Source organism: Ochotona curzoniae, unplaced genomic scaffold (assembly GCF_017591425.1).
Source record: "Ochotona curzoniae isolate NIBS_2020 unplaced genomic scaffold, NIBS_Ocur_1.0 contig_1014, whole genome shotgun sequence".
Classification (NCBI taxonomy): Eukaryota; Metazoa; Chordata; class Mammalia; order Lagomorpha; family Ochotonidae; genus Ochotona; species Ochotona curzoniae.
Genome location: NW_024464920.1, coordinates 2,034,540 through 2,056,569, shown reverse-complemented (window position 1 = coordinate 2,056,569; position 22,030 = coordinate 2,034,540). Strand labels below are relative to the sequence as shown.

At 47.5% G+C, this 22,030-nt stretch overlaps 1 protein-coding gene and 1 pseudogene across 2 annotated transcripts in view; one reads left to right on the top strand and one right to left on the bottom strand.

The window, feature by feature from the left end:
- Positions 1-22,030, bottom strand: part of DIP2B (disco interacting protein 2 homolog B) — a 204,593-nt gene that overhangs the window by 124,373 nt on the left and 58,190 nt on the right. The window lies entirely within an intron of this gene.
- LOC121155588 lies at positions 11,781-12,770 on the top strand (annotated as a pseudogene).

The window sequence follows — 22,030 nt, the reverse complement described above, 5'->3', positions numbered from 1 at the left end:
TGTACCCGAGAAAGCATGGGCAGATGGCCCGAGTGCCTGGACCTCTTCTACCCATGTAAAAGACTCAGCTGGAGTTTCAGAATCCAGGATTTGGCCTGTGAATGAGCAGATGGAAGTTCTCTGTCACTTGGCCTTTCAAATAAATAAGTTTTTTTTATCACTTATTTGAAAGTCAGTGACACAGAAAGAGTGAGTATTTACTTAAGCAAGAGGCAGAATGCTCCCAGTCCCAGGCAACAGTCTAGGCTGCCTTGTACCTAGGCAAGTGTAACACTACTGGGAGAAATAGCAGCCAATAGCTGCTAGGCATTCTAGGCCTGGTTAGTGCCAAATCTGTGTTAACTATACCAGTGTGCCAGCATAGCTGCTGCTTCTTATTATATATATATAATAATATATGTTACATATCATATTATATATATATATATGTAGGAAGGTGGAGAATGCCAGGCTGGGAAATGCCACTTCAGCCCTTATGTGGGAAGGTGTGGGGGCTGCAGACTGCCCAGGGAAGGGGTCTGGGGATGTATTACAATGGGAGCAGCTGAGGGTATTTTTGACAGGGGAGGAATGGCTTCTGGAGCCTTCCACAGACTAGGCCACCACACTTGCAGGTAGGTGAAATAGCTGAGAGAGGGTGGTTCAGAGGTGGAAAACCAGAGGGCATGCCTGGGTCAGGTTAAGGCACCCACCCAAATGGGAGGCCTGGGCTAAACAGCACTGTTTGCCACCTGCTGCTGCATGTAAAAGCTGGGGTTGGGAGGCATGCGTGGCTGGGCTGGGCTGCAGTAGCTGCCCGTGAGTGTCAAAGCGGAAAGTGAGCCAAATTAGGCTGGGCCACAGCATCCACACTACAAGAGAACCAGAGCTGGGAGCAGATTCTGTAAGGAACCCATGGGCTTGCCTCTGTGGAACGGCAGCACCTGCCAGTATAAGCAGAGAGCTGGGGGTGATGACAGGCTAGCCAAGGCTGTACCATGGAACTCTCTGGACACTCGGAACTGGGGCTGGAAGGATGGGCTGGGCTAGGATGCAGTAGCCACCAGCACATGATAAGGCCAGGACTGAGGGCAGACCACTAAGCAAGGACATGGCACCTGCTGAACACATGAGATCCAGGTTTGGAGCAGCCCTGGTAGGGGAACTTGGGAAATTCCCCTGCTAGCCTCCAGCTCATGGTGGGAGCACAAGAGCCAGGGCTGGGAGCAGGCCAGGGCTGCCTCAGGGGCCAGGGCTGCCGCAGGGGCCAGGGCCAGGCTGCAGCACCTGCTGGCACACAAAAGAACCAGGACAGGGTGAGGGCCACACCTGGCTCAATTAGGCTGCAAACTCACCAGTGGGAACTGAGGCTGTGGGTGGGCCAAGCCAGGCTGGGCTGAAGTACCTGCCAGCACATGCAAGATCCAGAGCTGGGAATAGGCTTGGTAAGGGAACTTAGGGGATTCCCTTGCTAGATGGCAGCTCCCACTGGTGAGCGTGAGGATTGTAACTGGGGATATCAGGCTGGGGGAAGTCCAGGATGGACAAGGCTGTCAACATGCATGTGGGACATGCATTGGGCTGGGTCCCAGCACTACCTCCTGGCTCTTAAAAAGAGTCAGAATGGGTCTGGGACAGGCTGGGCAAGGCTGCAGCAACTGCTAGTTCACATGAGAGCTGGGTCTGGGCGTGGGCCAGAATAGGCTAGGTTGTAGTACTCATGGGAGAGAGCCAGAATGTGTGCAGCTAGTCAGGCAAGGCTGCAATAATTGCTAGTGAGTGCCAGGACTGGGAGCCACCATGTCAGCATTTCTGATGAGATGCTGGCATCTAAGGTATTGGCGGTGACCTACTATCCTGCAGCCCCAGTTCCAGGGTCCGAGCTCTTACATGCTAGTGCTGCCCTTCCAGGCACTTTGTTGAAAGGACAGAGAGCTACAGGGGAGACTTGTGGTAAAGACATCTGGAGTTCTCTCTGGAATGGGAGACAGTTGCTCTGAAGCTGACATAGAGTGCCACCCCGCTTTACCGGTGAGGAGTCTGACAGAGTGGGCGAGCCCCTGGAGGCCTCAACTTCCTCAACATAAAAGGATAAAGGAACCTACAAATTATTGTGAGAATGAATTATTATGACGGTCTTAGCTCCTAGCACAGAGGAAGCCCTCAGTGACAACTGCTGTTCTAATGGCAAAGGAGGCTGAAGAAACAAGTGTGCCAGGCAGCACTGAGACCGGAGGGAGGCCGGTGAACTCAGCGTCTCTGGGAGAGGGCCACAGGTCGTATGATTCAGACCTGGGCATAATGGAAAGAAAGCAAGGATCCAGGCTGAACAAATGGCTTACAGTATATCAGCCTAAATTCTGTACTTGCTCAAAGTCTCTATGGAAAATTTACTTAGAATCCATTTTGGGAGGCAGAATGCACTGCCGTTAGGAAGAGGACTGCAAGAGGAGCGAGGACTGAAAGGTCACCAAAAAGGCCGACGTGAGGGAGCAGGGAGGAATGTCCCCACCTGGGCTGATTCTCCTCACCTGTCTCTCGGGCCTGCTTTTCTTTCCTCACTTTGAACCTAGTCATAAATACAAAGGCAGGAACAAGTGATCAAGAACAAAGAGGACAATTAATTCATGTTTCCAATGAAACACTTGACATGGAAATTTTCCTGTCTGTTTACTTATAAAGGTTTGGGGAACAGTAGAGACAAAGAGGTGACTGCGGGCCCAGGGAGTGGCTTGAGGGACGTGCAGGTGTAAGCACGGGGGGTCAATTTGGTCCTCGCGTGACTGAGAGAAGCGGGGACAGGAAGGCAGACTCCTGGCCTCACAGGGTCCACCCTGGATCTGCAGCAACAGGGTCAGGCAGCTTCTGATTGCTCTTACCATGCAGACGTTAACATAATGACCTGGGGATCCCAGTTTTTTCAGTGCAGCCTCAACCAAAGAACAAATGTCCAATGTTACAGCTGCTCTTAGGAATAGGAGACCCAGAGGATAGCCTGGAGAAGCGACCAAACCACATGATGTCGGACAGAAAACTGTCCATAGCATTTTGTAGCACAGAGGCCTACGTCGTTAGGAGTCAAGAAAAATGCTTTAAAAATTAGAGTGAACTATCAGAAATCAAACTGTTAAATATAGCAACAGGAAGCTAGACTTTCTACATGGTTTATATTTACAGTGTCATGGCACCCTTAAGTAGCAGAATGACAGACCTGAACAGCAATTACTGCAGAAGGACTACACTATTGTAACAATGGGGGAAACGGTGATGGGACGGGACTGCAGACGGTGGAAGGGGAAATCCCCGAGCCTATGAAGCTGTAACATGAAAAATAAAAATTAAAGAAACAGTAGAGTGAAATAAAAGAGCCCGACGAACTATATAAAGATCCTCAGAAGAGATCTGTTATTCCAGAAGTACCGCGTCACTGTACTTAGATGTGACTGTGGACTGGCTGGGGTATGAGGTTTTCCCTCATTTTAAAACTCGTGTGTCTACAGTTCCCCTGGAGATGTTTAAATTTCCAATATCATTACTGAAAAGTCTGCGTCTTTCCTGCAGTTTCACTTGAGGGGGAAACAATAACAGCAAATTCCTTCTCCCAAAATAGCCAAGACAACAATGTGAGGAGTCACACTTCAGAGTTCTAACAGATACTTCCTGTACTTCACTCAATGCGCTAATCACAATCAAGCTACAAATTAAAAGGGAAAAAACACTACTCCCAGTAACAAAGAACCCCGTACACCATTCTTTGCCTGCCATCACGCCCCAAGCAAAGCGTCGCCACAAGTCTAAATATAATATCACGGAAAAGTGAGCAGGCAAGAGTGCTTTATGTGGAAATGTGGAGGATAAGCAGTTGATGCGTTCCTTAAAATGACAATGATGGAAGTAATTACAAAGTCCATTAATCCAGAATAAAGGCAAGAAACAACAACAACACCAGATCATCAAATTCTTTTTTTTAAAGATTTATTTTATTTTTATTGGAAAGGCAGATAGAGAGGAGGAGAGACAGAGGGGAAGATCTTCCGTCCAATGACTCACTCCCCAAGTAACCGTAATGGCCGGTGCTGCACTGATCTGGAGCCAGGAGCCTGGAACTTCCTCCAGGTCTCCCACACGGGTGCAAGGTCCCAAAGCTTTGGGCCGTCCTCGACCGCTTTCCCGGGCCACAGGCAGGGAGCTGGATGAGAAGTGGAGCAGCCAGGATTAGAACCAATGCCCATATGGGATCCTGGCATGTTCAAGGCGAGGACATTAGCTGCTACACTACCATGGCAGGCCCCTAAACACACTGTAAGCTGTTGCCTGTGATGCTGGTATCCCAGCTGTTCCACTGTGATGCAGCTCCCTGCTGATGTGCGGGGGGAAGCAGAGGAAGACAGCCCTACCCCAACTGCTGCAGCACTCATTTAGGAAGTGAATCAGTGATGGGAGCTCTCTAATTCTTTCAAATAAACATGCGCACACAGCTAACACTGTGGTTTAAGCTATCACATGTGATATGGTATTCCATTTTTGATCCAGCCCCCTATTACTGTGCCGGGGAAGCATTAGAGGACAGCCTAAGTCCTTGCACTCTGTCCCCCTTGTGAGATGCAGAGGGAGCCCCTGGCTTCTGACCTCAACCTGACCATGTTCTGATCACTGCAGTCATTTGGGAAATGGACTCAAGATCAGATGTGCACTCACTCTCTCTCCCTTCTCCATCCTTCCCTAACTTCGTATTTCAAATAAATTCAATCTTACATGTGTGCACACACACACTTTTTTCCTAAGTATCTAGGGACAGGTGTCTGGTGAGGCAGTTAAGAAGCCAGCCAGGCTTCGGCATAACATCGTGGCTGAGTAGAAGAACCTCGTCTTTGGCAAAGGCTTGTGTTCCATGCTGCAGTACTGAGGCGACCACTTCTCACTCCTGACTCCTTTCTTGGCGGTCAAGATTCTGGGACGCAGTGGTGATGGCTCAAGTAACTGGGTTTCTGCCACTCACATGGGAGACCTGGACAGATGTCCCGTCACACCCACAGCGATTTGTGGAAGTGAACCAGGGAATCAGAAATCTTCACCTGACCCCTACACCTATATCTCTCCAGTTAACAAGTCTGAAGCTTCCCTCCCTATCTGTGTCACACTCTGGCACCCAAAGTGACCTGCTTCCAAGTCTGGCTCCTCACTTCTTTTTATGCCTCTTTGGGTAGTTACTTAAAGTTTCTGGGTCTTTGTATTTACTATTTTAAAAATCAGTAATTCTGCCTATGGAATTGAATTACAAAATTTAAAAAAAAGGAATTTTGCACCTGTGTCTAAGCATGGTTAACAAGAACAGATGTGCAGATGTTGGAAAAGCCCCTAGTTGAGCAGTAGTACAGGAAGAGACTCTCCATCCCTTCGTCCTAACAATCGTTAAAACCTCGAAAAAAAAGGGGCCCATGCTGTGGCACAGCAGGTCCGGCTGTAGCACTCACACAGGCTAGCACTTCCTAGGCCCCATCTCCATTCCCGCTCCCTGCGGGCACCTAGGAAGAGCAGCGGAAGACGCCTCAAGTCCTTGGTCACACGGGATTCTCGAAAGAAGCTCCCAACTATTGACCTTCTCTCTTGACTCTGCCTTCCCAATAAAATTCTTTAAGAAAAATCTTGGGAAAAGATTACAAATGCAAGAGTTCTGACTGGGTTGTATGGCTTTATGTAACGGGTGATATTTATGTTGAAGATCAGCAAAAAACACTTCCTAGGATAAAAACATACATTCATGCAAAAGTCTGTAGAAGTATAAAAAGTGGGAACAACCTAACTGCCCATTTACTGATAGATGGACAGACAGACTGTGGTATATCCACCCAAGGAAGTAATACATATCCAGCAATAAAACAAAAATGAAACACCGATGCATAATACGACACGAATGGACATTACGCTAAGAGAAAGAAGCCAAGGGGCTGCATGGTGGCTCAATAGTCACATTCTCCTCCCTGTGACCCCATCATCCCAAATGGGTGCTGCTCCAAGTCCTGGCTGCTCCACTTCCATTCCAGCTCTCTGCTTACGGCCTAGGAAAGCAGTGGAGGACAGCCCGAGTCCTTGGGACCCTGCACCCTTGTGTAAGACCCAGGAGATGCTCCTGACCCCTAGCATTGGCTCAGCTCATCTCTGGCCAGTGTAGCCATTTGAGGAGTGAACCAGGAAATAAAAGACCTTCCGTATCCCTCTGCTCTTTAAACCTGCCTTTCAAATAAAAATAAGTCTTATTTTTCTTTAAAAAAAAAATTGCACATGCTCCCATTTATATGAAATGCTCAGGAAAAAGAAATTCACAAATGGGATGTGGATGAGTGGTGGTCAAAGGATAATCAGGGAGAATGAAAAGTGATGGCTAATGGGTACAGAATCTCTTTAGGGAGATAATAAAATTTTTCCAAATCAGATTGTAGTGATGCCTGCATAGCATCCTTAAACTTACTGAGGAATAAACAATTGTGAGCAGCTTTAGGCCAGCAGTTAAGATGCTAGCGGATCATGCTGAGCCTTTTGGTCCCTTCTCGGCTGCAACTCCCGACTGCAGCTTCCTGCTAACGCAAATCCTAGCAGTGAGAGGAGACCTGGGCTGTGCTTCTGGCTCCCCACCTCAGCCCCTAAATACAACTGGAGAGTGAACCAGAAGATGGGAGAGAGCCCTCTTGTCTCTCAAATAACTTATCCATTAAAAATAAAGCATTATATAGGGCTTGGCGTGACAGTATAGTGGTTAAAAATAAAGGATTATGGGCCCGGTGCGACAGCGTAGTGGTTAAACTCCTCGCCTTGCATGCCTGGGATCCCATATGGTCGCCAGTTATAATCCCGGCGGCGCTGCCTCCTATCCAGCTCCCTGCCTGTGGCCTGGGAAAGCAGTTGAGGACAGCCCAAAGCCTTGGGACCCTGCACCTGTGTGGGAGACCCACAGGAGCTCCTGGCTCCTGGCTTCGGATTGGCTCAGCTCCAGCTTCTGCAGTTACTTGGGAGTGATTCAATGGATGGAAACTCTTCCTCTCTCTCTCTCTCCTCTCTGTATTTCCACCTTTCAATTAAAAAAAAATCTTAAAATAAATAAATTAATAAAGCATTAAACTATTTAGTTAAAATGGGTAAAATGTGTGGTATACAAGCTAGACCTCAGTAATACTTTTTAAGGTTTATTTATTTATTGGAAAGTCAGATATACAGAGAGGAAGATCTTCCGTCTGATGATTCACTCCCCAAGTGAGCGCAAGGACCAATGCTATGCCGATCCGAAGCCGGGTACCAGGAACTTCTTCGGGTCTTCCACATGGGTACAGGGTCCCAAAGCTTTGGACTGTCCTCGACTGCTTTCCCAGGCCACAGGCAGGGAGCTGGACAGGAAGTGGAGCTGCCAGGATTAGAACCGGTGTCCATATGGGATCCTGGCGCCTTCAAGGTGAGGACCTTAGCCGCTAGGCCACGCCGCCAGGCCCAGTAATACTTTTTAATAGATCATTCAGGATCCAGGGTGGTAGCCTAGCAGCTAAAGTCCTTGTTTTTCATGCACCGGGAGCCCATATGGGTGCCAGTTCTAATCCCGGTGGCCCCACTTCCCATCCAGGTCCCTTCTTGTGGCCTCGAAAAGCAGTTGAGGACAGCCTGTGTGGGAGACCTGGAAGAGGCTCCTGGCTCCTCGCCCCTGGCTTCTGATTGGCTCAGCTACGGCCACTGACTTCACTTGGGGAGTGAATCAGTGAATGGAAGACCTTCCTCTCTGTCTCTCATTCTCTCTGTATTTCTGATTTTCCAATAAAAATTTTTTAAAAAAACTTTTTAAAAAATTGATTGCCTATGGACCATAAAGCAAGTCATTAGAATTTCAAAGAACTAGTATCACACAGGACACTCAACTGCTAATGATGCAATCAAGTTGATAACTCAGTGAGAGGGCCTGGAAGTCACCTAGTGGTACTGCCACTTCTAAGTGCCAGGATCCCATATGGGTCCCAGTTTGTGTTCTGGCTGCTCCACCAAATCCAAATCCAAATCCCTGCTTGTGGCCAGGGAGGGCATTAGAGGAAGGCCCAGGGCTTTGGGACCCGACATCCACATGGGAGACCCAGAACAAGCTTCTGTTACCTAGCTTTGGATTGACTCAGCTCTGGCCATTGTGGTCACTTCGGGAGTGAACCAGCAGACAGAAGAGCTTTCTCTGTGTCTCTCCTTCTGTCTGTAAATGTGATTTTCCAATAAAAATGAATCTTAAAAAAAAAAAAGAAAAAAGTTTTCTAAAGGCAGTAAGAGATTACTGCTGTGTCACTTTGCATACCACGCAGGTAGTAACCACTTGACAGTGTTAGCTAGCTCATAAAGAATTTAAATGACATTCCATATTTGCAAAATTTCCTTGTTGTGTCTAAAAGCAATAACCACTCATATCTGGGAGCATCGGGAGTTTGCTATTTAAATGAAATCAAGTTATCCATGCTATAGTGCTCAGTGTTTTCAAAAGCTTGTTCTGGGCGCGGCATGGTGGCGTAGTGGTTAAGGTCCTCGCCTTGCACGCCTGGGATCCCATATGGGCGCCGGTTCTATCCCGGCAGCCCCGCTTCCCATCCAGCTCCCTGCCTGTGGCCTGGGAAAGCAGTCAAGGATGGCCCAAAGCTTTGGGACCCTGCACCCACGTGGGAGACCAGGAAGAGGCTCCTGGCTTCGGATCGGAATAGTACAGGCCGTTGCGCTCACTTGGGGAGTGAATCATCGGACGGAAGATCTTCCTCTCTCTCTCTCCTCTCTGTATATCCGCCTTTCCAATAAAATAAAAATAAATCTTTCAAAAAAAAAAAAAAAAGCTTGTTCTGTATTTAGCACAGTATTCCATGAACTATGCCGATGTGGAGAGTACAATCCATTAGAAGCTTGCAGGAGATGCAAGACAATGCAGAGAAAGGAATTCAGTGCTCCGGTCACTGCCAAGGTCAACATTTCCCCAAAGTGTTCTTTCAATTCATCAAGCCAAGGCCGGGAACCAGTCCACGGCTTTATCAGCATTGTGAATTCATCCTTGAGCAGTTCCTGAGAAAGGACCTCCGCGGGGCCCTGTGTGTGCCAGCAGAGAACGGGCATCAGTGGGGCCCATGCCCAGGAATCTTCCTCACTGCTAAAACGACATGCCAGATCATACCCGCCTTTCCAGCATAAATGTCTTGAAATGACATGAACCATTTTAAAACCATACTCTCCTCACAGGGAAACAAACAAACCACACGCACACACATCCAATTCTGCTATCTGAACAAGCAGACGCAGACTGAAGTGTCCACATCCTGCATGTGTCCCTCCCTCTTCATCCTACCTATTTTCAGACACTGATACACTATACTGCAAGTGACATTAAAATATCACTAATCTATTAACAAAAAAAAAAATGTTGCCTATTTGCTCTTTAAACTGACACTGTAGTTATCTGAGTGAGGAAAAATTACACATAAATATCTTCCTAAGAGAAAGAGGGTGCCCATTACCATCCACGTTCAAAGTCTGATATACACATATACATGAACTTGAGACAAAGGTCCTCCAGGGCCAGGCAGGAAGTGCCTGGTTAAGCTGCACTGCAGATGCTGGATTGCCTTTCTGAGCAGTTCGTTTCCAATCCCAGCAGCTCAACCTGTGCTGCAGCTTCCTACCAGAGCATCCATGGAGGCAGATGATGGCTCACAGGCCTGGGCCCCGGACACTCACACGGGAGACCTGGATGAGCTTTTGCCTCCTGGCTTCCTGGCCCAGCCCTGGACGTCCACTTGAGGAATGAACCAGTGGATCTTTGTCTTTTCCTTTCGATCATCCTGCCTTTAAAAGCGGTAAACATCTACTTTTCCCCAAAAATGATGCGTATTCCATATCAAACGAGCTGGGTTCAACCCCCAGTTCTAGCTTTCTGCTCAAGCCTACCCCGAGAGGCAGCAACAGTGGTTCAAGCAGCTGCGATGCTGACCTCTGGAGCCTGTGGCAAGCACTGAGGAAAGGAGTAGAGGATAGGGATCCTGTCTCCCTCAGCTTCTCAAATGAGCAGCATTTTAAAAACACAGTATTTTTTTGTTGTTGTTGTTTCATGAAAGGATCAAAACACTGAATCGTGTAACAGGTGTGAACACAGCAGCACACCAGGCAAGAACGGAGGAGGGAACACAGAGCTGAAGCTGGCAAGCTAAATCACTAAGACTGGATTCTCAGGGAGAAGGCACAAGGAGGGAGAAAAGGAGGCCAGGACAACGGCTCAACGGGCAAGCCCTCCATTTCCAAGCACCGGCATCCCATGTGGACATCCCAGCTGCTCCACTTCCCAGCCAGCTCCCTGCCTGTGGCCTGAGAAAGCAGTGAGGACCGCCTAGGTGTTTGGGACCATGCTGGAGAACCGAAGGAGGTTCCTGGCTCCTGGCTCTGGATCGGCTCAGCTCTGGTCATTGCGGTTATTTGGGAAGTGAACCAACCAATGTAAGATCCTTCTTTTTGTCTCTCCTCTTCTCTGCAAATTTGCTTTTCCAATGGAACAAAAAAACAAACTTTTTTTTTTTAAGTAGGGGTAAGATTTAAGTGTTACAGTGACACTGACAGGTTAAAAAACAAAGAAAGATGTAGTAAGTGCAAATAACACTAAGAAGATTAATAAAAAATCTAAAGAAGGAAGAGAAATGTTCATACACTAGCTCTAATATAAACTTCAAATACAGGAAAAAAAACCCCACAAAATGCAGCAAGCACACCTCATTTAACTTAAAGGACAGTGTGTGCCACACATCCACGTGTGTGCACAGAGAAACAGGGGACTACACAGCTATTCAGCCCTGGCTTGCTGCCCACTAGAGTCAGGCACTGGTCTAGAAACTTGGACTCTGCCAAAGTGGACAAAGGTCCCTTTGTGGAGCTTATTTTTGAGGGAAGAGACAAAAAAGAAAAATTATAACATAGACTTTGAAGGCAGAGAGTGCTAAGGAAACGTTAACACAGGTAGGAGGGCTGCAGAGGGGAGAGGCTGACCGTACGGCTGACAGGCCAACAGGGCAGAGTTTCTGTGACAGTGGGAGGCGTGAGCAAAGCCGGAAGAAGGGGTTAGCCCCACACACATGCCAGGAAGGAGAAACAGCCATGCGATCAACAAATCAAGAAATATCAACGCATCCTAGGCTTCAGCACTGAAGCACTGGTCAGGCTTATCCCAAACATTACTTTTCGGAAAACAATTGGGGTAAAGCATAGAGAGAAAGGCGTGGGAATGCCTGGATTTTAATGCAAAATTTTCTGAAGAAGCCACTACTTCAGGAAATCGTAAATAAAAATGTTTTTCTAAACAGGTAAGAAATGTTCTCCTTAACAATCCAACGAGGTAAGCAAAGGCCAAGCCAGGCTCCTGAACCCTTGTCCCAGCCTTCGGCACCCTCCCAACTCCCAGTGCAGGAAGACAGCACATCAATGCTACTAACAGGGAAATTTACATCTGCATTTAATTTCATAATTAAATGATAAATAATTTAATAATGCCATTTCTGTGAAGAATAGCTTGTTCCATCAACACTGTTAAGATTTAAAACGGTCCATCCACACCGCACTCCGCACTGCTCGGGCCCTCGTGGTGCGCGCCTGCCGCTCGGCCCCTCCCATGGAGGGTGCCAGGGGTTCGGGGGCGCTGGGTCCCATCAGGCCCTCCTCTCCGGGGCTGACCCTCGGGGGCCTGGCCGTCACCGAGCACCAGCTGAGCAACAAGCTGCTGGCCTGGAGTGGGGTCCTCGAGTGGCAGGAGAAGCGCCGACCCTTCTCTGACTCCAAGCTGAAGCGAGCTCTGCCCTGCCAGGCCTGCGTGAACCGGGGGGGAGAACCTGGAGACAGACCAGTGGCCACAGAAGCTCATCATGCAGCTCATCCCACAGCAGCTGCTGACCACACTGGGCCCCTGTTCCCCAACTCGCAGCTAGCACAGTTCCACTTCACCAACCGAGACTGTGACTGGCTCAGAGGGCTCTGCCGCGTCACGGGCAACGGCTTTGCGGGCTGCATGCTGTTCCCCCACATCTCCCCATGCGAGGTGCGCGTGCGCATGCTGCTCCACTCGTCCAGGAAGATCTTCATGGGCCTCATGCCCTATGACCAGAGTGGCTTCGTCAACGCCCTCCAGCAGGCCATCACCACACGCAAGCAGGCGGTGGGCCCAGGGGGTGTTGCAGGCCCTGTCCAGATTGTCAACAAATTTCTGGCCTGGAGCGGAATCGTGGGGTGGCAGGAGCCCAGGCCGGAGCCCAACAGTCAGTCCAGGCGGTGGCTGCCGCGCACATCTACGTGAACCAGGGCGAGATCCTGAGGACGGAGCAGTGGCCCAGGAGGCTGCACATGCGGCTCATCCCGCAGCAGCTGCTCACCACCCTGGCGCCGCTCTTCAGGAACTCGCGCCTGGTGCAGTTCCACTTCACCAAGGACCTGGAGACGCTCAGGAGCCTCTGCCGGGTCATGGACAACGGCCTTGCGGGCTGCGTGCACTTCTCCTACAAGGCCTCGTGTGAGGTACGCGTGCTCATACTGCTGTACTCCCCGGAGAAGATCTTCATCGGCCTTATCCCGCACGACCAGGGCAGCTTTGTCATCAGCCTCCCGCGTGTCACTGCCAACCAGCAGCACGTGCTGCAGCGCAACCTGGAGCAGGAGCAGCAGCAGCAGCGTGGGATGTGGGGGTAGAGACCACAGCGCCAGGAGGGTCCCCTCCAGGAGTCACAGACGAGGCCCGGCAGAGACTGGTCAGGTGCTTCTGAGCGGGGCCCAGGGATGGCTCTGCCCAGCGCAAAGACTGTGTCCTGCCTTCCGGGACGCCCCCCACCCTGTGTGTGTTCCCAATAAAGCCTGGAACAGCCATAAAAATATTTTAAATGGTGAATTTTGGGGCCCAGCATGGTTAGCTTAGTGTCTGAAGTCCTCACCTTGCACATGCAGTCAAGGACAGCCCACAGCCCTGGGACCATGCACCCACATGGGAGACCAGGAAGAAGCTCCGGGCTCCTGCCTTCAGATCAGCTCAGCTTCAGCCGCTGAGGCCGCTTGGGGAGTGAATCTTTGGACAGAAGATCTTCCTCTCTGTCTCTCCCCCATCTGCCTTTCCAATAAAAATAAATAAATCTTTTATAAAAAAATGGCGAATTTGAAAAAAAAAAATACCTGTCTTTATCAGATACCAGCTAAGAGGAGCTAAAGGATGGCTCTACAAATAGCTGCAGATATGACAAGATGTCTGAATCAGCTGCCCTGGTTCTCTCTAGACAGCTGACAACTACAGACGTTTTTAATTTAAGCCTGATCCCTGAATCTGCTTGCCTCCTACCCTCAATGAATGAATGTTAACCATCACAAAAATAGCTCTTTCTGGTTTGGTAACGTTAACACCAACTCTCAGACATCCGACTCTGCTTACTAATTAGAAACAAAGGTTCTATATTACTCCCCTCCCCAGTCGGGCAGCAGGAAATGGAAGCATTTGAACATGAACGTAAATACGGATGTCCTTACAGAAGCCCTGTCTTCAATGACCAATTAGGAAAAGGGCGAAACAATACAGTAGATCATAATCTCACAACTGCCACCACACAAACAAGTAATTTTCATAGAAACTGTGTTGATAAGCGTGACACTAATAAATAACAACTGGACCGAGTCTCCTTGAACGCAGGCTACAGTAACACCCTATCAAGCTTTCCATACTGCAGTACATGGATTTCTGGCTGGAACACAGAAACAGGGAAAGCGAATGGCGTCTCAGGGGCCGACACTGTGCAGTGCTCATGAGCCCTTAGAATCACTCTGTTTGGATTCTGCTACGAATCTACACAAAAAACAAGAAATATGTCCCCTCTCACTGATAATCAGGAAAAGCACTCTGAAAAATCATTTTGGGGTTGGGAGAGTTTAGCACATTCTGAATTGCAGGGTTTGAGTGCTGGCTGCTCTGCTTCAGGTCCATTTTCCTGCCAGCGCATGCCCAGTGAGGCAGCAGATGAGGCTCTGCAGCCTGCCTGGACATCTTTGGTCTGGCCCAGCTCTGGCTTTTGCAGGCATCTACTGAGTAAACAAGTACGCTGGAGGTCTGTCTCTGCCTTTCAAACAAGAGACACAAATAAAATCTTTTAAATCTAAAAAAAAAAAATGGGATATTGTGTATTGAGTAAGAAAAAAAATATTTAAAAAAATCTATCAGGGCCTGGTGTGATGGCTCAATGGCTTAATCCTCACCTTGCATGCACTGGGATCCCACAGGAGTGCTGGCACATGCCCTGGCAGCTCCACTTCCCAACCAGCTCCCTGCTTGTAGCCTGGGAAAGCAGCCAAGTACAACACCAAAGCCTTGGGACCCTGCACCCGCCTAGGAGACCTAGAAGAGGGTCCTGGCTCTTGGTTTCAGATAGCTCAGCTCTGTCTGTTACTGCCATTTGGGGATCAATCATCACATGGACGATCTTTCTCTGTCTCGCTTCTCTGTAATCTGCCTTCCCAATAAAAATAAATACAACTTTTTTTTTTTTAAAGAGAGAACTCTTTGCTTAGCCAACAGCTAATTTAATATACAATACAGACAACACAGTACAATGCAAACTAAAAGGCATTGTGAAATAGCTGGATGGCAGGGTGGGTTAACAGGTCCCTGTGTGTCCTTAAGCAGGCCATCTTCAACGGTGTCGGTCTCCTTATCTGTGAGACGCAGACATCTGTGTTCAGCTTAGTTATCTCACTGTGCTTTTTGTTGTGTGTGGTCCAAAGTTAAGTAGTAAATACAAAGATGCTGGTAAAGGATCACCATCATCACAGAAGCTGTGCCCAAGGGAAAGCATGAAAGATGGAAAGGAGAGCAGGGTGCAGAGGCTGCTTCAGACAAGCAGAGAGGAAGAGGGATGCTCCAGGGCACCTATCTGAGCAGCGTGAGCAGTGAGGTGCAGCTGCAAGCTCCCGAGTTTGTAGCAGGGGTGGGGGACAGGCAGGGGAGGGCAGGTACGGGTTAAACAAGAGAGAACGTTGGTATACGTGAGTGCAGCCTGACAGACTCTGCCCGAGGGTCTAACTCCAGGATTATGATGACTTAAAACAAAGCACACTGTGGCTTACACAGTTTATATAAATCAAAAGGATTCTTAGTCTATCCTTCCTCTAAAGAAAAAAACGGGGGAAATCCTTCTGCTCATTCTTGTAATGTAGGGAGGGGTGGATGACTTAATGGCATTAAAGAAAAGATTAGAAATTATGTCTTGGGGACTGCTGGCAACCCATGTGGGTGCCTGTTTGGGTCCCAGCTGCTCCACTTCCAGTCTAGCTTCCTGCTGATGTGCTTGGGAAAGCAGAGGAAGATGGCCCAAGTACTTGATCCCTCATCCCACATGGGAGATTCAAATGGAATTCCTGGCTTCAGCCAGGTCCAGCTCTAGACATTGAAGCTATCTGGTGAATGAACTAGCAGATGAAAGACCTCTGTGCCTCTCCTTTCTCTGTAATTCTTTTACAAATAAACACACACATCTTTTTAATAATACAAATTCTGAATTCCTGAAACTTGCATTAGTCATGTAGCTGCCCTAGACCTGCTCAGAGGGAATGAGGGACAATCATGTGCTTCAAGCAAACGGGGTCGTGAAAAGTACACTTGTCAAATGCCATAAAGAAATCTGGAAGACTCAAACACTGTATCAGATACAAAACATCAAAAGAATTTCACTGGTTCAATTTCGAATATTCAAGTGTGAGAATTTCCTTCATTCTATGTATTCACAAAGAAAGAAAGAAAAAGAGATGCTCTAAATTGTTATTACAGCATGCTGCTGCTTCAACAAAGCCAAGGGCAGCTTCCACGACACACATGCCAGCTCCATCACATGGCCAATTAAACAGGAAAATAAAAATTATTTGTAAGCACATCCAACCCCAAACACTTTGAGTACAGCATAAAGCAAAAAATCTTTGAAGTCCCCAATAAGACTTGCTATCAAAAGATAACACTAATTTTTCTTTTAAGATTTATTTATTTCCATTGGAAAGTTAGATATACAGAGAGAAGACCATTGATTTGCTCCCCCAAGTGGTCACAATGGTCAGAATTGAGCCGATCCAATCTGAAGCCAGGAGCCAGGAGCTTCTTCAGGTCTCCCACATGGGTGTAGGGTCCCAAGGCTTTGGGCCGTCCTCGACTGCTTTCCCAGGTCACAAGCACGGAGCTGGATAGGAAGCAGAGCTGCCGGGACACAAACTGGCACCCATATGGAAACTCGGTGCATGCAAGGTGAGGACTTTAGCCATTAGGCTACCGTGCCATGCCCTAATTGCTTTTTTTTTTTTTTAATAAAAGATTCATTTATAGGAATAGCAGAGCAAAAGAGGCAGACTGGGGTGGGGTTGAGGGGAGGGGGGTGATACTTGATTTTATCTGTTGGTTCATTCCCAAATGGCCGCAACAGCTGGAGCTGGGCCAAGACAAAGCTGGAAGCCTGGAACTCCATACTGGTCTCCATGGGGGTGATGGATACAAGCACTTAGGTCAATCTGCACTGCACTCTTGGGTATCCTGGCAAGAAGCTGCATCAAGGGCAGGAGAGTGGGGACTGGAACAAGCACTCTGATATATTATACCAGCATCAGAAGCAGCAGCTTAACTTGCTGTGTCACAACACTGGCCTTTAACACTCATTATGTTGTCAAAGTCAGACAATCTTGTTGCTAAGATTTTTTTTCTTTAATTTATTTGAAAGGCAAAGTTTCCGAGTGAGTGAGTTAGTGAGTGAGATTCTCCATCTGCTCGTTCACTCCTTAAATGGCCACAACAGCTAGGACCATGTCAGGCTGAAGGCAGGAACCTGGATTAGAAGTAGAACAGTTAGGACTGGCACCAGTGCTTCCATGGGATTCTGGCATCATTAGTAGCACCTTCACCTGCCACACTACAATGTTGGCCCTGGAAAATCTTCTCTAACAATCATTCAATGACATTATACCATGACAGACTATCAAAGCACTTTTTTTATTACACAGATTTAGGTTGTGCAGCACAGCCAGATGGAGCCAATCACGTGATCCTCTGCTGAGCGCCTAGCATCGGGTCCTGCCTTCGTTTCTAACCCAGCCACCAATGCACAGCCAGGGAGGCACACAGCAAGACTCTGTAAGTACTTAGGTCCCTGACACCTGCATGAAGATCCACAGGCAATTACATTTCCCTGGCTCTCGGCCCAGCGCACGTCATCATGGAAACATGGAAAGTGAATCAGAGGATGGAAAATACATTGGTCAGCTGGTCCATTTACCTACTTCAATCTCTCTGAATGTCAAGTAAATACACTTTTTAAAACTTATAAATAAATATATTTGGAAATAGGTGTGTGGCATGGCAGTTAAAACTGGTTAGGACACTCACATTCCAGACTGGAGGTACAGGGTTTGAGTCCTTGTTCTTTCAGCTCTGCTTTCCTGCTAGCACACATTCAGACAGTTCTTGGATCCTTGCCACCCACGTGGGAGACCCACATAGTCTGGCTGCAGCCTGGCCCAGCCCTGGCTGTTGCTGGATGTGGAGAACCAGCAGACGGCAGCTCACTTTCATGTAGCCTCCCTCTCTCAAATAAATCAAACATAATCTGAAAAATTTGTTATGCTAAGTACTAGATTTGGTTGAAACATTGGCCAAATAGAAAAAAAAAAGTTTCTTGAGGCCTTATCTGTAAAATTAAACTTAAATTAATTCTTAGGGAATTTCTTTGGGTAATCGCCATCTTTATGAGACTTGAGATCAGAAAATAGAAAAAGCTGACATGCTTCCCACACCAACTCAGACATTAGCTCTGTGCTCTATTTATTGGGGCACAGGGAACAGGCAGTTGGCACAAATATTTCATGCACAAATTAAATGAAGGGCATGTTTATGGCAGAAACTATTGATTTCCCATCAAGCCTCCAACTCACCTACTTGTGTGGCCATAGGTGTTAATTTAATTTCTGATGGGTTTACACTAATCTGCAAAAGGGGTGGAATAATTCGTTAGATGGGACATATCTTTAATGTGTTGCTTTCTGTTTACCAGAAAGTCAACTAATTCTTCCTTTCTAGGAAACCCAACTAAGCCCTGATCCTAGAGCAAGACAGAAAGCAATGAGAACTGCTGTAAAAATGTCCCAGACGGGCCTGGCGCGGTGGCGCAAGTGGTTAAAGGTCCTCACCTTGCACGCCCGGGATCCCATATGGGCGCCGGTTCTAATCCCGGCAGCCCCGCTTCCCTTCCAGCTCCCTGCCTGTGGCCCGGGAAAGCAGTCGAGGACAGCCCAAAGCTTTGGGAACCTGCACCCGCGTGGGAGACCCGGAAGAGGCTCCTGGCTTCGGATCGGCATAGTATCGGCCCGTTGCGCTCACTTGGGGAGTGAATCATGGGACGGAAGATCTTCCTCTCTGTATATCCGCCTTTCCAATGAAAAAATAATAAAAATAAATCTTTAAAAATAAATAAATAAATAAATAAATGTCCCAGACAATGATAAATCTTGCTAGTATAACAGAAATGCTAACAGATTCAATTCCAACAATTTCACTAAAGTATTACCAGAAGCTATGCTTATTTTTAGGGTGTGGGAGGCAGGTACAGGAGTGGGATGCAAGAATATATTCAATTCTTGCTTTGGGGCCCAGAGCAATTGCATAGCAGCTGAAGTCTCCTTCTTCAACGTGCTGGGATCCCATATAGTCACCGGTTCTAATCCCGGCAGCCCTGCTTCCCATCCAGCTCCCTGCTTGTGGCCTGGGATAGTAGTTAAGGACAGCCCACAGCCCTGGGACCCTGAACCTGTGTGGGAGACCCAAAAGAAGCTCCTGGCTCCTGGCTTCGGATTGGCTCAGCTCAGGCCATTGTAGCCACCTGGGGAGTGAATTAGTGAATTAGCAGATGGAAGAACTTCCTTTCTGTCTCTCCTCCTCTCTGTATATCTTTCCAATAAAAATAAATAAATCTTAAAAAAAAAATTCTTGTTTTGTTTCATCTACTGGTATTCTAGTAAAAAAATAATCCTAAACCAAATGTTTTATATACATAAAGGTTTTGTTTTTGTTTTAAGAAAACAAGCTCAAAGGACAGTGTTTTTAAATTTCTTATTCATATTTTTCAAGTACAACCAGGTCAGGTTATAGAGAATAAACGGATTGTCTTTTTATCTTCAGAGAGATTCTGAAACAGAATTCACATACTCAACAGGTGAATGACAAACTTAAACCAACACAGGGAGAAGGGGGAAGCCTGGGTGGAGACAATACATGTGTGGGTTGCTGGCTTTTGTATAAAGTTAAAATATTTTCAGGGTTGAATGTCCACGTAAGATCTTACAACACAGGAAACAGTAGGGAAGGAAGACAAAACTGAAGAAGAAAATAGGACTGAGTAAGAAAGACAATGTTGACAAGTTCCCTACTATGGCCATCTGACCTCTATTTCCATTTATTGCTGTCAATTCAAACGATTCACTTTAGTTGTATTTTAGATAAGATTTAACAAGCTGATACATGAAAGATGTCTGCCCCCCATGGGCTTGGTGCTTGGCACAGCTGGTAAAGCTGCCACATGTGTCACCAGCATCACATACAGATGCCACTTCCAGCCCAACTCCCTGCTAATGTGCCTAAAGCAATGGATAATGGCCCCTGCAGCCACAGGGAAGACCAGGAAGAAGCACCTGGCACCTGGTCCTGGCTTCAGACTGGCCCAGCTCCAACCCTACAGGGCATTTTGGGAGTAAACTGTCACCTGGAATACTCTCTCTATGTGTTATTTTGCTTCTAAAATAAATAGTGCATCTTTTTTATTTTTACTATTTTTAAAAGATTTATTTTTATTAAAAAGGACAGATACACAGAGAGAAGGAGAGAGAAGAGAAAGATCTTACGTCAGCTGATTTACCCTCCAAGTGGCCTCAACGGCTATAGTCAAGCCAATTTGAAGCCTGCAGCCAGGATCTTTTGAGTCTCCCACAGAGATGCAGGGTCCCAAGGCTTTGGGCCGGCCTCGACTGCTTTCCCAGGCCACAAGCAGGGAGCTGGATGGGAAGTGGGGCTGCCAGGATTAGAACCTGCACCCACGTGTGATCCCAGCATTTTCAAGGAGAGGACCTTAACTGCTAGGCCACTGCGCCAGTCCCAGATTGCTTATTTTAATAACGCCCTCTTATTCGGTTCAAAATTCCAAGACACACACACACACACACACACACGACGTGTACAAACAGCATTCTCTCTACTGTTTCCCAGTCAAGTGGCATCCTCAGAACTAACCTAAAGACATACACCCAAGTAAGAACATGTAGTGAGAACATTTCCTATAAAAGTTCATAGTAACATTTTTTCAGTACAACTTTATTCTAACTAAATTCACTGGCAACACACATACATATTGCAACAATTTTTCTAACAAGCTGTCTGTAAGATATCTCTTAAGCCATCACAGAAACAGAGATAAAAGTGTTGGACTGGAGCTTGGTTTCACAGGTTTTAGTCCACTTGTGTGCAACTCTGGGAAAGAAGTGCCACTTCTATTTTTTAAAGATTCATTTTATCTTTATTGGAAAGTCAGATATACAGAGAGGAGGAGCAACAGAGAGGAAGATCTTCCGTCTGACAGTTCACTCCCCACAAGGCCAGGAGAGCCTTCAGTGCCCAGCTCCAGTATCAGAAACCGCTGCAGGGATGCAGAGGCTCTCAGACCACTGTGACCACACGGGAACCTAAGGTAGTTACTGCAGGCCACGACTGTGCCAGATGATATCAGGAACCGCAGTGGACAAGCAGGATTTGCTGACTTTGCAGCAAGTCTATTTCTAGGCACACTTCTAAGAACAGAAGTGCACCTTCTGTTCATAACGAAGACTGGCCAACTACCTGGGCAGACTGTCTTCTCTTAGCTTCCGCTATTTCCCACAGGGAAGACCAGGTGACCCTTTCTAAGTGCAAAGATCAGCTCTTTGCTTTGCTAAAACACTCCTGTGTTCAGAATGAAAACCAGACACCTCAGCACAGGCCGCAGAGGACACAAGAGCCAGCTCCCTTTTGCGCTCTTGCTCACTCTACTCAGGCCCAGGGTCTGATGATTTTCTCTTCCAGGATGATGGCTGCGTCTTCCTTCGGAGCCATACTTGCCATTCTCTGTATTCACCAGTAACCTTCCTACCCACGCCAATCTTCACACTTCACCCAGTCCTTGTCAAAACATCTCCTCTGACCACTCGGTCGAAAATGGCATCTCTCCTTCATTCACTCCATCCTCGGAGCACAGGTCACTCAGAATAGGATGAATTTGTGGTTTGTTTTCCCAACTATACACAAGCTTCCTGACCGTGTCGACCTTGCTGTACTACAGCTGCAGTGATCAGAACATTGTTGGGCACAGGATAAACAAAACTGGAAACCCACTAATGAAGTGGAGACTAGGATGAGGAGGGAAGTGCCTGCTCTGTGAAGAGTGATCTCAGCAAGGTTAGGCTGCATCCACACCCACAGGAACAGAACAGACGCAGCTTCCAACAGCAGGCATCAAGGCATGGGGCATGCAAGACACTGCTGAAAGGGGGAAGGCAAGTTGCTGCATATTGAGACACAAAAGGTAGCAGAGAGGAGCTGAAGGACCCTGAGGGCTATGTTAAGAAGTCAGAAGTTGATCTTACATGTAACACAGACGCTAAGGGCAAGGCAAGGAATTATAGGATATGGTTAAACATTCTGAACAGAGCTCTCTGCTTGATGTGAGAGGAGTGGACAGGAGATAAAGAGGGAAGCAGGGAGACCAATTAGGAAGGCCAAGCAGTCTTCCAGTTGAGAACTGATGATGCCAAGTGGTGGAAGCGCAGGGAAGAAGTGAATCCAAGTGAGAAATATACTGAGGTTGAACTGAGGGCTGACGTGCAAGGGAAGGATTTAAGATGACTCTAAGGTTTCTGAGTTGAGTCGGAACTGGTTGGCTCACGGGCCAATTACTAAATGAAAGGGAATGAAAAAGAATTGAGAGAAGTGTCGGAACTCCTC